This window comes from Micromys minutus, assembly GCF_963924665.1.
Source record: "Micromys minutus genome assembly, chromosome: 1".
NCBI lineage: Eukaryota > Metazoa > Chordata > Mammalia > Rodentia > Muridae > Micromys > Micromys minutus.
In genome coordinates this window covers 168,333,174-168,350,098 of record NC_137969.1, presented here as the reverse complement: position 1 = coordinate 168,350,098, position 16,925 = coordinate 168,333,174, and positions in this window count along the sequence as shown.

The window sequence follows — 16,925 nt, the reverse complement described above, 5'->3', positions numbered from 1 at the left end:
ACCCATGTGTACTGTCAGCATGGAAAACAGCATGGAGACACACTCACATTTGAAAGCAGAACTACTGGGTCTTTATCCAAAGGAAAGGCAGTTGATATGTGAAAGCCATACCCCCTTGCACTCTGTTCTTTGTGACACTAGTTATGACACTCAGGACATGGAGCCGACAGAGTGACCATCTGAATCAAGGTTGGTGATGATGATGGTGATGATGATGATAATGATAGAGGTGGTGGTGATGGTGGAAGCTGTGGCAATGGTGATGGTCATAGTGTGTGTGTGTGTGTGTGTGCCTGTGTGTGTGTGTGTGTATGTGTGTGGCCTAACAGCTAGCTAAAATTTTCTTGCTTTACATGGATAGAAATTGAAAACAAACAAGTTTAAGTGCCTTTGGTGGTTCCAATTTTCTGAGTGCTAAGAAGCAGACCCAGAAGCTAATCTCCAAGCCCTGGTAGATAAGGGCCCACTATAGCCCAGAGACTTGGGGCTGTAGGTCCATGTGTTAGTAGCTTATAGTTCTGAATTTAGAAATCGTCAGCTCTGCAGGAGCAGCTCTTAGAATCTCTGGCTTCTAGCAGCTTCAGCAGGGACGCACGCTGATGTTCCAGCTCCTAGGTGGGTGTTGGAACTTTCAGGTACTACAGCGGCTAGGGCTGTGCTATTGGACTTTAGTAGGGTGTTGGGATCTTCAGCCCTTGTTGGTAGCTCATGGTAGGGAGAAGACTGACACAAGCTGACTGAGGCAATTGTGGAAAGTGTTGATCCCTCTGGTGTGAGAGCTATGCTTAGGATATAGCTGTGATTGTGCTATAGCTTCTTCGGGGTTAGTAGTACTTTCAGACTGTCAAAGCTACCATGGGGACAGTCCATCCAGCTGTCTAAGAAGGGCTCTGTGACTGACGATCTTCCACTCAAGGCAAATAGGGATCAGTAACAGGCCCAAGAAAAGTTAATGTGGAAGTTAAGTTTTCACAGATGTAACAACTTAACAGGACAATATTCGGATAGTGCCTGAGAGTGTCCTAATCTTAGCCAAAGATGAAACAGCTTTACACTGTAGTATAAATAACTCCACCTCCCTCTTTCCCTCCCTCCTTCAATCCATCACTCCTTCCCTCTATCTCTTCCTCCCTCCTTCCCTCCCTTTCTGTCAACAAGATGTTTTTTATTTAATGCTTTTTTTATTATCATCAATCTTTACTTACAGTCCAGTCATTATCTACCTCCTGTTTGGCCCTCCAACAGTTCCTCATCCCATTCCTCCACCCCTGTCTTCAAGAGGAGGTCTGAACGCCCTCCCTATTTCCCAGAGCCTCAGATCTCTCAAGGGTTGGGTCATCTTAATTCACTGAGGACAGACCAGGCAGTTATCTGCTGTATGTGTGTCAGGGGCCTCGGACCAGCCTGTGCATGCTGCTTGGTTTTGGAGAGATCTTGGGGGTTCAGGTTTGCTGAGACTGCTCATCTAACCTCCAAGATCTTAAGCCATGTTTGTTTCTTTAATATCAATCTTCTCAAACTTGGTTGTAGTGGAAGGAGACAACTAAGTGCTTCATTTTCTGACAAACGGAGTTTCCTATTAAAAAGGAAAAACAAGGCTTGCTAGTCATTCATGCTTTGTTCTCTTTCCTCCACTTTCTGTTGACGAGTTGCCTTCTCTCCTTATCTTTCCTTATTTCTCTGCTTTGAAATTCAGCTGAGTGCTTTAAACACTGAGTGAGTCCTATTGCTGGGTGTTGGATCTTAGCTCCACAGTGATGAGCCCAAGTAGACCTTTCTCATTGGTAACATTCTAACTGCAAGTACTTAACCCATTTGATCAGCAGCTAATGGGTATCCTGGGGTGAGGAGGGTCATTCTTTTTGCTCTTCTGGGTTAGATAAACTCAGCTTTCAACTCTCACTTGTGAGGCTTTTGCTTCCTGATCTCAGCTCTGTTCAATTTTTGTCATATTTGCCTGCTTTCAAAGCAAATGGTCTCTCACAGTGACAATACCACAGTCAGAAAAGCAGTTCCATTAGAAACATCATTACTTTTGTTTAAGTGTGAGTGTGTGTGTGTGTGTGTGTGTGTGTGTGTGTGTGTGTGTGTATGCAAGTGTTTCCATGGCTAGCTTTGTACTTAATATATGTAGCTCATCTCAGTCCTGAGCTAATAGAGATTCTCTGGTGTCAGTCTCCCCAGTGCTGGGAATGTAGATATGTGTTATGCAATTTTCTAAAGAGTTCTTTAGTGTTCTCTGTGAAGTTGGTCTGAGATACAGGAAAGCATCCTTCTTTTACAAGATGAAGAGAGTGCATAGTTATAACTCCACTTCTGGTATATTGTACAATCTTAGGTGTCCATTTCCCATCCTGTAGAGGAAGAAGGTTGAGGTAGGTCTTCTGAGACATCTTTCAAATACATCCTGATGACTAAACTGCTCAAGCAAACTTACTTAAGGTTCAAAGATTTTTTGGTTTCAAGGTGTAAGAACCAGAAGGAAAATCATACTGATTTGTGGGGTTTTTTTTTCCTTCTATCCAATCTGTCACTGCCATAGGTTGTTCTAAGACTTACCTCCATCCCGTTTCTTGGAAGACAAAGCTTGAAGACCTTTTTTATAAAATTGTAATGATCGGAAAGCTATTCAAAAGGATCTGATGAACCAATATTTATATTCTTTGAAGCCTGCTCCAAAAGCTGCCTTGCTTGTTCAGAACAAGGTCCACTCTGACAGCTGGTAGAATTTGAGATCATGGAAAGACAGATTGATAGATCTTGACTGGAAGATTAGTCTCAATTTCTAGAAGTGACTATGATAGCATGGACAAGCATGGAGCTTGGGCTTAAATCTGTTTTTTTTTTTTTTTTTTTTTTTTTTCTCAAGTTTTTACCTTTAGTTGGTTGTAGCAACTTCTCTTGATGAATACATTTTTTAGAGGATGTTTTCATTTATAGTCAAAAATAGTTTAGATGAATTTAAAATTAAAACTTTTGGAGTTAACATGGTTTGAAACTCTTGGTAAATGTGACCTGACCACCAAGGTGGTGGGAGAAATGAAGTAAGAATCCAACGTCACATGATGGAAATAATTGTCCTTGTTCCCATGTTAATCCACATGCTAGCATCTTTGTGCACTTAGGTTCCAGTTTTAGTCTCTTTAGAATTCATGGTTTTAGAAACTCACCTGAGCCTAGGCTTCCAATTGGGAGATACTGAGCCAGAATTCTGGTCCTGAAACAGGATGCAGAGTGATTAGAAGCCATTAGAGGATGCTGTGTGTGAGTTGCTTGGTGACACAATAGAGGCTGAAAGATATTCACCCCATGGCAAATGTACCAGAAAAAAAATAAAAAGCAAAATGAGGCAAAAGGAGCGAGCAGGAGAGGACTTGAAGAGGATGAGGGGGCTGAAGGTTCAGCCAAAAGAACACTTCAGGGCATTTATAGTGATAATGGACTGTCTGTCACCTGACACCTCCTCTTCACACAAGACCACAATTTTGTGATCCTTGCTCACCTAAAAAGTCCCAGATATTTCTTACATCATCACTTTAGGTAACAAAGAGTGAAACCACTGCTCACCTAGCAGGAACTGGCCAAGGCCTTCCTACTGAGAAAGGAATTCTAGCCAAAGCAGCCATGGAGGTAGGGATAGGATGGTTTACTTCTAGCTGCAGTGAGGCTATGGAATGAATGTGTTGGATAATGTGGTAATTCATTATTCCCTCCAGCCCCTGGATTTAAAACAAAGTGTATCAGCAGAAGGAAAGCAAGCCATCAAATTGACTGAAGAAAAGGGAATCACCATGATGCTTTGCTAAAGGAAGCTGCAGATTAACTGAATGAGATTGAATTAACAAGCCATTTTTGTCTCATGGCAAGTACTGTGAATGTTTCCATATTGCTATATTTGGAATAAATGCAAGCAGATGGGTCAGGAGTATGTTGGATAAAACACAAGGAGGATATTATTTTGATATGAGCCAGATTTTAATTACATTGGATCCGCATGTTTGTGCAATGGTTGAGTCCTGAGTTACATGGGCTGGGTGGATACTCTCATGCCTTTCTCTGTCTTCTGCAGAGCTCTGTGCTTTCAAAGGTGAAATGAGGCAATACCTACATGTCTTTAATAATTTTCAATTCAACCAGAATTTTCTGAGTATGGAGCAGATTTCCACATAGGATTTTCTAGGTGAAGAATTCACAAGGCTCTTCCTGTATTAGATACTTTACTCTTAGCTGTGACAAAATTCTGTCAAGTACAAGTAAGGGCAGGCACTTTGGGTTCATTGTTCAAGAGGATACAGTAAAACATGGTAGGGAGTCATAATTATAAGAGCATGTGTAGTTGTTCACTTTGTACCAACAGGAAACAAAGTGAGTAGGAAGTGAGTTCTTGATAACAAACTTCAAAGCTCATCATCAGTAACCCACCTTCAGTGAGGTTGTACACCTTAAAGCAATGGTTCTCAACCCATGGGTCACAACCTCTTTGGGGGTCGTATATCAGATATCCTGCCTGTCAGTTTTTGCATTATGATTCATAACAGTAGCAATATTATAGTTATAAAATAATAACAAAATAATGCTATGGTTGGGGGTCACCACAATATGAGAAGCTGTACTAAAGTGACTTGGAATTGGGAGGGTTGAAAACCACTGCCCTAAAATTTCTACAGTCTTTTCAAAGAATTTAAGCACATGGACCTACAGGATGCATGCTGTCTTCAATCTATGATACTATGTTAAATGGATTATGAGGAGAAAATTTTTCAGTACAAGTGCCTGGAAGGATAGAAATGCTCCACACTACGACAGACAGGTAAGCTTTGAGAACAAAATGCACAGCTTGTGTAAATAAGAAACTGACTCTTACATTGTGTTTTAATTTTCATTAGCTCAAGTTGAAGGAGTCACGTGTGTCCTAGTGAGGATTTGTGTGAAATGCAGATCCTTATCTCATAAGAGAACTAGAGACTCTGAAAAAAAAAAAAAAGGAGACAGTAGGCAGTTTATTTTAAGGGCTTTTCAAGCCCAGACATTAACCTGGGATGGCAAGTGTATTGGTTTGAGGGCAGAAACTAGTTTCCTATGAGCCCCTACATCAGGCGCTCTTTTTCCATGTTTGCTGAGTAATCAGGAGGGTATAATCTCACATGCAATCTACGTCATGGTTTCCCTCTGCTGCATGTGTTTGTCTTTTCCTTAACTAAGAACTTTCGTGACTTCATCTTTACACTTATATCCTGTTTATTTTAAAGCTTCAGGGGGCATTACCTCACTGTGATTGTTAGGCAAGCTTCCCTAGTAGAAATTTCTACTCTACACATCCATGTAGTTGGGTTGGAACAATTTGACTAGCAGTTTATGTGGGGGACATGACAAGAATAAAAGACTCTGACCCAGGCCCAGTGTTCCTTCCCATCTCTTACATGACTTCAGATGACTCAAGGCCCACTGGAAAATGGACTATTAATTTATTTTGTATCCTACAGAAGTGGAGGGCACACTTCTAAAGAGAGCTGATGTCTGTGATGATTTTTATTCTGCGAGGAATGTTGACTCAAGCCAGGAGAAGAAGATGGACACTGTGTTTGGAAAGCAAATGCAGACGTCTCTGGACAAGACTAAAAAGACAATTGTGGATTAAAACTGGGTGTGGGCTGAAGAGCCCAGATAAAAGTCAAATCTTATGCGAAAAAAAAAAAATTAAATAGAGGTACCTGGGAAAACAAGAAGATGATACTATTTGGATGATGATCGCAGCTATAATTCACTTCAAGGCTCTTCTTAAAATGTAAAATATGCTTTTTTTAAAAAATGAAAGATAGGGTCTTTGTTTGGTTCTTGATTTCAGATTAGCATGGGCTTTTATGTTTGTTTGTTTTCTTTTTTGTTTTTACTTTACCAGGATCTTCTAAACTTGAGTCATAAAATATCATCTAGCTTTTATGATAGAGAGACACTGAGAGAGAGGGGGAATCCAAACTTGCCTATGTGTGTATTGAACATATGGTAAAATCACAGCAGAAGTTCCAGCTAACTATTCTTTAAGGAGGTCCAATCCAACAGGTAGTTTCAACCAACTGGATAAAAATGGTGCTGTCTCTGGATGTGCCCAGGGTCTGGGCCATAGAACCATATAGTAGTCTCTAAGCTAGACAAGCAGGTTTAAGCACAAACTCCTAAATATAAAGGCATCTATAGAGCACCTATATTTTTATTTTCAAAAGAAATAATTTGGAGACAACTGAGCATGGCATAGGCATTCCATTATGAACTGTCAGTATCATTCAAGTTGAGCATGCTCAAGTGAGTTCCTGTTGGCCATTTTAATCTTCAAACACAAGGTTTATAACAATGAGCTTAGCATGTCCCCAAATCAATATGCCACTATTCCTTCTTGAACTGTGACCTGGAACTTGGCATGTTTAGAAGCATATTCCTTAACTGAGCATGCTCAGGAATGTGTCACAGTCAAATGTTTTTCTGTGTGAATATCTGTAGGCTCCTCAAAGAAAATCTGTACTTGTCCTTGGTTTGAAGAGGGCATTGCTTGGGAAATAATTTCTCCCTTATCTGCCACAGGTAAGAGCCCCCTTTCCTTTATTTCTTAGCTGTTTATTATGGCATCTATACACCAAGAGCCATAGTCATTCAGACAAGTCCTTTCCAATCATCCACACAGCTTCAGCTAAATTCTAGACTATAGAGCAAGCAAGGATCATTACATCATGTCCTGCCTGAATCCCTGAACTCTCAGAATAAGGAAATATATAAAAAAATTAAAAAGCACTGAATGTCCATTCATTCTTTCAGTCCCATGGTCTATAATATAAATGTCTTGAGAGAAATGAGGGGAATTAGTTTTAAAGCCTATCTATATTTTAATGGAGGGAGAGTCTGGAAGGCTTCCTCAGTTCCAAGCAAGGAAGCCATAATAAGCAGAAGAGGCAAAAATTGGAGTGAGCAAGGGCAAGGAGTTGGAGTAAGTAGGGATTTACTGAACTTGGAGTGTAAAGGGATCATTCTTCTTCTTAAAGTAATAGGTTGGAAGCAAGCAAGAAGCACAGAAGCCAGACAATGTCTATGGTAACTAGCACTGCACAGGAACTGAAAATCTTCCTTTACAGGATACAGTGTTTGGTTAAGATCTTGCCTGAAAGAGGCTGAGAACAGCAATGGAATGACATCTACTGCACACACTGCAGAACGAGTCCTTTAGTGTTCTTTTTCCTGAGCCTGAAATCTCTTAAAATGCTTCAATATGACCCAAACTTTGGGATAAGATACACAGCTAAGGATAAGGGTTTGGTCCACCCTTATTAAGGTTATTTCATACAAGTCCAATAGCAACCATTTATCAAATAGTCTCTTTGAGAAAACAGAGGTAATGAAGGAGAAATGAGCAGTCAGACTACATCCGACCCAATTGTTCATACAAGTAGAAAAGTAGAAACAAAAACAATTTGTTTGTATGAATAGAGTGGGCTTATTTTTCATGCATGATTCACCAAATTCCTGAGCTGGTTATTTTGGGAGAATACAAATGTGAGAATTCTGCTTATTACTTGTGTTTTTCTTGTAAATCCAAGCAAATCTCTCTCTCTCTCTCTCTCTCTCTCTCTCTCTCTCTCTCTCTCTCTCTCTCTCTTCTCTCTGTCTGTGTGTGTGTGTGTGTGTGTGTGTATAAATGTTATATTTCTGACCTTTGGCAGTCATCAATCTTTCCTGCACCCCATTTTAAATAGTTACCTGCAATAATGGATTTGTTTTCCACACTGTACACAATGCAGAAAAAGCCTGGCCTGTTTTTCTTGCTTGTTTTCTCCCACCCAGTCTCTAAATAAGAGTGAACCATTCCCTACCATGTGTGTGGGTGGAAACTCCTCTTGGAGCAGGGAGAAAAGAAACGCAGGCAACTGTGAGAGGCATTTGAGTGAATATTGGTATGTGGCTTCTTGCATTTACAATATTCCAGGGACAGAAGAGTAACACAGTCAATTAATGTTAAAATATATTCAGTCAAGAGCACTGTTGTTACCATCGGCTAGGCATAGAGAACTTGTTTCTGCAAGCTCTCCAGTTATTTTGTGGAAAGCATAAATGTTTAAGTGTGGGTGCCAAAGATATAAGTGGTAATATTTTGCTATATTTTTTGGATTGCTATATACTATTTGCAGTATCTCATCAATGATTTAAGAAATCACAGCACTTAAAATAAGCACCATCAAGAATGAAACAAACTGAATGTATTTGTAAAATATTTTTTAAAAACTATATATAATATATGAATTCTGAAGTACTTATAATCTTCAGGTATAGATGGATTGTGAAGGACTGAAGAGATGGCTCTGAAGTCAGCAGCAGTGCAAAATTTTACAAAGGACTTGAATGCAATTCCTAGCACCCAAATGTCAGTTCACAGCTTCTGTAACTCAATTCACAAGGGCCTGGTGTTTCTTGGGGCACTGCACACACGTGGTACACAGATATATATATGTGCAGATAAATACTGATACACTCAGAAAATGAAAAAAGGAGAAAGTTTTATGCAGTGCCAATGGGAGAAGAAGAATTTGACTTAGCTGGGTGTTTGATATAGTCCTATTGATCATTATTTAATAAAACCTAATTTTACTATTTGAGGTATTAACCAGTGTGGCATTTGCCACCTTCTATCATCTAGCAGATTTTGCAATTACATTTCTTATTATTCATGCACAAAGACTTGTCAGGGACTGTAGCCACCACAGCATGACACAACATTGGATGTAGTACACCTTCCCATGTTTATATGCATATATATATATGCATATGTTTATATATATCAGATGAAATCATCCTGACATGCAGACCACACTCAATATAGGAATCAAAGTGAATTAATGTTATCTGTCTGACATTATTTTTATATAGCAAAAAGTAAATGGGGACTGTGATTCGGTGACTCAGAATATTCATGAATATCTTAAGGAACATCAGTCAGCATGAGCACACTGTCAGTCACCATATGTTGGTGTCTGTATATGTGTTTATTTAGGTACATGGGCTGCCTTCAATATATATGAGTCATACTTGATAAATACATGTTATATATTGAACCTAGAACACTGATTATCTTTATTCTTAAATTTTCTTTTCAAGAACAATGGAACTTATTTTACTTACAAAAAACAATCCAAGCTTCAAACAAAGCACTTTAGTTGAGTTTGCATGAGCAGTAATAAAAAACTGTTCATAAATATTAGTGTGATGAAAACCTACATATAAACAGAGTGGTGGGGGAGAATAATGACTTATTTCATATGTCTACAATCTAATCCCTTAGACCTTTGATTATGGTAAAGTTAATGGCAAAAGAATTTGAAGATATCCATGAGATTATTCACTTCAGGATGCATTGCAGAAATAAAATCTAAGCAGGGTGAATTAAAAATCCTATTACTCTCAGAGATCCAGACAAGATGCTCAGGAAAGCAAGGTTATTTTCAGCTACATGCTGAGTTTAAGGAGAGCTGGGTTTCATAAGACATTGTCTCAGACAAACAACAATAAATTAACAAAAATTAAAAGTAATATTATGATCCAAAATAATTCATTTTAATTATATGTGATCTTAGAGGGCCAAGGTATTCTCATGTTGGGGTCAAAGAGATTTGAATCAATACAAGTCTAACTCACAGAAGAAGCATGAAAAAAGAAATAACAAAACTTCCTGGAGCAAAGGTAGGTTCCCAGATACCAATAAGCTAAATATGAAGCTGAATCTCCAGATATTAACTAACCAGGAGCAGACTTCATTTTAACCAGGAACAAAAAAAAAAGGGCCTTTGGGTATTAATTAGTCAGGAGTTAAGATGGACCCCACATGCTAACCAGCCAGGAGTGAAAATTTTAGTCATATCACTGGGCAGACTCAAGACAACCTGAAAGAGTCTATAAATAGATTTTTCTTAAGACTTCTAGGAGCATGGACCTTTAGACAGTTAGATTTCAGCCCTGTAAGCCTAAAAGGAAAACCTGCTAGACCATCATGAAGACTTCTGGGCTACAGAATTTGGTGATAATAAATGGTTGTTTTCATTTGATAAATTTGTGGCACTTCATTATGAGAGCAAAAAAATTTGAGTGGTGATCTGACTACTGAATACACACACACACACAAATACACACAAAGGCACACATTTTATATACATGCACACATATAAACACACACACATATATGTGCATTATGTTTTTATACTTAAATGAAGTCAATCAGTCTTTGGTAGACTCATCTCTAACTTCTAGAAATACAATGCCAAGATTCCATTATACTTTTGTGTAATTTTGGTTCCAATGGCCTAAAGCTTGCAATTACAGAGGCAGAATAATAAAGCTTCTAATTTTTGCTACCTAAAGAAATTTGGACATGTTGATTTTCCCAGAGATTCTCCAGTGAATTTCCTGAGGAATTTCCCTTTTGAGCACCTTTTGGTCCAAGCAGTTGGCATCTTGAGAGTTTGCAGCTGACACCAACTATGATATGATGCCAACACAAACACCTCTATTCATAAACAGCCATGACTACTATACCTTCTGTGAGATGAAGGGAACCTAAAATGCCTGCCTATAAAAGTAACTCTTCATTTCTGAGGTTGAGATGGGTGATCTTGATGTCAATGAGAAATAGTTCTGGCTCTTTTGGAGTTCCCTCCCCAACTAAACTCTAATTTTGATCTTTCTCCTATGCAATCATGTGCTAAAGCTGTTTGTGGATTTATTTGATGTCTTTTCTTGACCCATGTTTCTTGGTAGCAGAATCTGTGTCTCTTGGTTATTCACACTAAGTCCTGCAATCGAGCCTCTCAATAAATGCAAAAGCAAAATTATATGGCGTATCAATTACTACTTTGTTGATGTTGTAAAATTACCATAACGGAAACAATTTGTAAATTTGATCTGACTGAGGCTTCCAGAGGGTTCCAATCCATACTGTCAGGGAAGGCATGGCATGGCAGCAGAGCAGGAAGCTTGTTACTTACATCTTTATTCACACATAGAAGCAAAGATCATAAACTGAAAGTGAAGGGAAAGTATTAAACTCTCAAAGCCTGGCCCCAGTAACCTTGTTCTAGCAAGCTTGCACCTTCTAAAGGTTCCATAACATCTCTAGATATCACTACCAACTGGTAACAAACTTTTCATAAAAAAGACCTTACAGGGAAAATACATTTTCCAAACCATCATGGCTATCACAAAAAGGTAAAAGCTTAGTCATCATACATAACTGATTTTTCTATGTCATGCCTGAGACTCAGTCTCAAGGGAAGCACTGATAAATCAATTGTTTTCTGACTCTCAGCTCACATGGTGGCATGATACTGAAACAAATAAGAAGCATCATAATGAGTAAATGTTAATGGTGTTAGAGATTGAGAGCCATGCAAATGCTCTACGACTTAGCTACCAGCCCATAAGGAAGTAAGAAGCTGCAGCTCAGAAATAGAACCAAACCTAATTTCTAAAAAGCACACATAAAAAAGACTATTATGAGAGCCAATTTTAAAGGTCTCTGGAGTATGGAAAAAGAATGACATGGAAGGCATTTGGCACTATCCAAGTGTTCAGAACTAGTTGACTTTGGAAAGTCAGCAGGAGACAGCTACTGCTATATGGGTGTATATAGGGTGCTTGGATTCCACAAGAAGTAGCTCTTTTAAAGTCAGAAGCTGGGTGTATAATCATGGTCTCTCCTTGCTGCTTTTATGGCATCTTGACACAAGCTAGAGTCATCTAAAAGAAGAGAAACAAAATCATGAAATGCCTTAGTAGGATCCAGCTGTAGTGATTGATGTGAGAAGGTCCAGCCCATTTTGGGATGTGCCATCCGTGAGGTGCTGGTCCGGGTTCTATAAGAAGGTAGTCTGAGTAAGTAGTAATAAGAAATCCAGTAAGCAGCACTCCTCCATGACCTTCACATCAGCTCCTGACTCCAGGTTTCTGCCCTGTTTGAGTTTCGGTCCTGGTTTCCTTCAATGATGGACTAGAATGTGAATGTGCAAATCAAATAACCCTTTCTCCCCAACTTGATTTTTTTGTCATGATGCTTTATGATTAAGACATACTGTAAAGCTAAGAAACAATGTCTGACTTTAAAAGAGATACTTCTTGTGGAATCCAAGCACCCAAACATTTTCAGTGGGATGTAAGTAATTGTATTGTTTGGTGATTCAAGATAGAGACATCAAGTGAGTCAGTGGCAATGATGAATTCAGCTCAGCTTAATAGATATGTTGTTAGTGATTTAAATAATCTAGTTCTTTCTCTGTGTTGCAAGACAACAAGGGAAGAAACTGCAGGAGCTGTCAGGGTAGCTCAGTGATGGGACAGTGCTTGCAGTATAATCAAGAAGGCAAGAGTTTGTATGCCATTGCTCACGGAACCAGCTGCCCTTCCTGCAAATGCCTGAAATTCCAGCCTGGGAGATCCAACATTCTTTGACAGCTTCACAAGTGCACTGATTTGCACACCTGCAGATACATGTATGTACACATACACACACACTCTACTACACAGAGGATCATGCTCTCCTGCGATATATCTATTCTTCTCCTTCTGTGTGTCTCAAATATTCAAGAAATAATGCCTAAGTAGGTCGGGTCATTGAGAGCAGACACTTTTCTTACGTTCTGTATTCATGCCTGGCTACAAACTCAATACTCAGTGTGTTGAAACAATGTCACAGAACCTGTACTATCAGGAGGCCTGTGATTGTCTTGAATTGGGTCTCTTCGTATAACAAAACATAGGAAAGTCTTCTGAATTAGATAGAAGCATGGGGCACTAATAACAGGGAGTAGAGACAGAAGGGTGTTATGTAGACCTCAGGACACCTGCTAGTACTGTGGAAGCCATGGATGTCAGGATTAAAAACTTGGGAATGGTTGTGAAGGGACCTCACCAATAAATTATAAATGCTGCTGTGAATCTGCAAGAATTGGCATTTTTTATGCTGGTGCATTTGTATGGCATGAAGAGGAGGCATGAGAATGTAGGGTGTGGGAATGGTGCTTTATAGTGGGCTATTGTGGCAGCTCTGGAAGGAGGCTAAGAATGAGAGAAATGTATATTATGCATTAGCAGAGGCCTCGATTATAATGGGTGAAATGTCTGAGCTGTGTGTGGGTGAGAGAAATATGGGTGCCTTTAACTAGACTTGCTTCTCAACCCTAGTTGTTGGGGGATCTGGTTCTCCCCTTTCATGCAATTGCCAGAGATGACACTGGCAGCTAAAGGCAGGAGTTGCTTTCTTGTCGCAGGCTTGTCTTCCAACCAAGGAGATCATTGCCTCAATCTGTGTGGATCAGCAACAGGCAGATGCCCAGTGCTGGCCACATGTGGTGGGGACTGTTTTCTGTCTCTGGATGAGAGCAAGCCTTCTGTGAGCTGCCAGTTGGCAGTCCTGACAGCTGCCAATAGCAAACACATCAGGAATAACATGGAAGGAAATGACTGATTCATTTCCCAGGAGCAAGTCCTCGCACAGACAGCCCAGAAGCGGTATTGCAAATTATTCATCAAAGTATTCTTTTGATAACTGAATGTAGGCTCTTAGACTTTTTTTTCTTCTAAAAGCAAACAGCTCGTGTAACATGCTTTGCTGCATGGAGCAGTGAGACTGGAGTGTAGCTGCTATGAAGTGGGAAGCACAATCTTACAGTTAACATGGATGGTAACTTGATACAAGTAATGAGCCGGGAGCTTGTTAAGTGTAGAAGATTATCACACACGAAAATGGAGTGCTGGCCTGTAAAGTGATTTGTAGAGAAGTCACTACTAACATGCTTCTAGCTGTTCCCTTTCACTAGACATAGATGTCAAAGTACTGTGTCCTGTCCCCAATTTCTTGTTTATTGGGTCCCTGGCTAGCAGCCACAGGGGTCATTTCTGGTCTTCCCATCTGTTCCTCAGAATACCAATTAGTAAGAAGTAGCCTTGAAAAGCAGAGCTTTAACTACATGTGCATACTGATATTGAGGAGCAGTGGCCTCAGATCCTCTTTGGGGTATTGATATGAGCTTTACATATAAACAGAGGAAGAACTGGGGCAGGGACAAATGGTTTGCAAAATGACGTAGTTTTTCTCAAGGTGTACTGTGGCTAATCATTACTCCCTTCTCCTTTGCCTCTTGATAAATCCGTGCTTGTTTTTGAAATCTAATATACCCCAGGAAATCATATCAGGGCTTCACTGCTCACTTTCTTATTAGGGAAGACCTCAGTGGTTGGAGGGTCTTTGCTGCAGGAATCCAAGTATGCATCTATTCATTTGCATATTCTCTTAGCTATCCAGCACTCATTCACAAAGTTTTGCATCCATTTTCCCACATCAGGAGCTCTATCAGCTGAGGCCAAAGCCCTGGAAAGGCCAAAGCCAGGCAGTGTCTGTCCTGATGACACTAAAAGATGGGCATACAGCTTATTTCACAGACAATGACACAAGGTAAAGGAAAGGAGGATGAAGAAAGCTACTAGGGGGTTCGGATGCAGGTGGGAAAGAGTAAAGAGCAACTGGAGAAAGATGACTGAGCCAGACTTGACTAGAGGTGTGGGCAAAGCAGAGAAACAATGGGACCAGTGCTGGGATGGAAAACATCCCATAGCACTCACAGCAATTACTACATGAAAGTGCTGCTCTTCCATGGGCTCAACTGGGCTCTGCAAGAGTTCCCAGGGCACACAGGGTTTCATGCTATAATAATGCTTTTGCTTTTCACAGGTGCAAAGATTTCATATGAGAGGTGATGCAATCATGTGTGGTTTAGAAAAGGTTTGCTCTGAACTCGTATGGGTACCAGAAAAGGATACTTTGGGAGTCAGGCACAAATCAAAAATGTCATGGAATTTGTTTAAGCAATGTGTATGTTATATAATGCCTTAAGTTAAAAAAGAAACAACAAATCAAATTGAGAAAGGAAAACTTGACAATTAATATGCTGAGGTCTTTTTGAGTGTGGAATATTAAACACTTAGATACATAGGTGAGGATTATCTAGAAGCTGCTGGATATTGAAAAATTGAAAATATAGCATTTTCCTAATGACTAATGATGAAAATTTGGAGTCACCCTTCTTCACTGAATTTTCTGCAGGACAGTTACCAGATGTAAAATCTCCAGAGTATGAAAACTGCTATGAATTCACCATAAGCCAAAATAATTTTGAATATAATGTACTACTTTGAAATGTGTGTCACAATATATAAAGCATGTCAGCACCATGCATGTCTTTTATATACTTTAGAGTAGAAAATAATCATAATCATTAATCTTTATGCTCAAGAACTTAGAAAAATACATGAAACATGTAGAAGGATAAAGAAATAATTATATGACTTAGTTCTCTATAGACAAAAGGTTTGCTGGACACCAAGAAAACTGTGAATTTTCAGTAGGCCTACACACATGCACATGAGCACATGTAAACACACACACGCACACACACACACACACACACACACAAACACACACAGGAACACAGACACGGACACAACTACTGTTTTCTTCATTATACTCTGAATTTCGTTGATATATTTTGCACTATTTTTCTTGTTCATGGAACCACAAATAATGACTTAATTTTTAGAGACACATCTTTTAAATTGTAAGTCACTCTCCCTTGCTCTATCACCTGCTTGTATTTCTTGCAATTAACCAAATAAAGAAAAAAAGTATAAAGAGAAAGAAGGAAAAAAAGAAAGGAAAGAAGGAAGAAAGAAGAAAGGAAGGAAAGAAAGAAAAACATATAAGCTGTTTTAACTTGAAATGGTCAATACCTTTGGAAGAAATGTACCTTTGCATAATATAACATCAGTGACAGACACTGTAGCTTCAGACAGATCTGAGTTTAATTTAGCTTTACATAATAGTGACACTGTGACTTGTAACAAGTAATTCGACCCTTTTAAACTCGAGTCCCATATTAATACCATGGATGTCTTGAGATCTTTGTGGGGGGGGGGACTCAAATAATGTAATGTGAGTCAGAGACTCGGCATGACACTGGTTACACTGTGAACACAAAGTAAATATTAGCAACCACTATCCTTTCCTTGACAGATGTATGGTTATCATTAATTCTAGTTTTTATAAACAATCCCCATTTATCTCTTTTTATACAGTCAACATTGATCATTCTTCATGGCTGAGTTGAGGGAGTCTCTCTGGCCTTTTGGACCAGGATGTCTCTCTGGTGTTCTTGGTATCTAGGTTGGGAAGAGACTAAAAACATATTATTGAATTACTGAAAAAAAGAAAATACCCTGTCCCCTGTTTTCATGAACTGTTGCCTGTGGGAACAAGTGGGAAATCCCACTGGAACTCTTAAAATGGACTTCCTCTTCATGTATCAAGAAGCAGTCAAATTCAGCTTTAGTGGGAATAGGGAGAATGGGTTAAAAATTAAGGTCAAATATCTGTAGTGCCTTTCTCGGGAAATAAAAATAAGGACAGAAATGGAGATGATGTTGACAGAGAGATGACACTGAATGACAAGGTCATGGGCAAGAGTTTTACATTCCTTTCAACAGAAACTTAACTATAAAACTGTATTCTAACACCAGTTTGCTGAAATGACTTTGTACCGTTCCAACATAAATACACAGATAGCTTTCAATATCCACTTTTAAGAAAAGAAAATGTGTTCATTATATCCACATCTTTCTAAATTGGAAGTCTCAATAGGTGGGGTGAAGTTTTTATATCAGGATAGGCTGTAACTAGGCAGGGTATTTCCAAAGTAAGTGTGGAATGAGGTAGAAGAGTCTTGTCTCATACTGGAGAAGAGTCTGGGTGGTCATATAAGACTAAAAAAAATGTCTAGAGGGTAGCTCAGTTGGGAGACTCCTCACTTAGCATGTGAGAAGCCTTAGCCTCAGTCTCTAGTACTAATAGA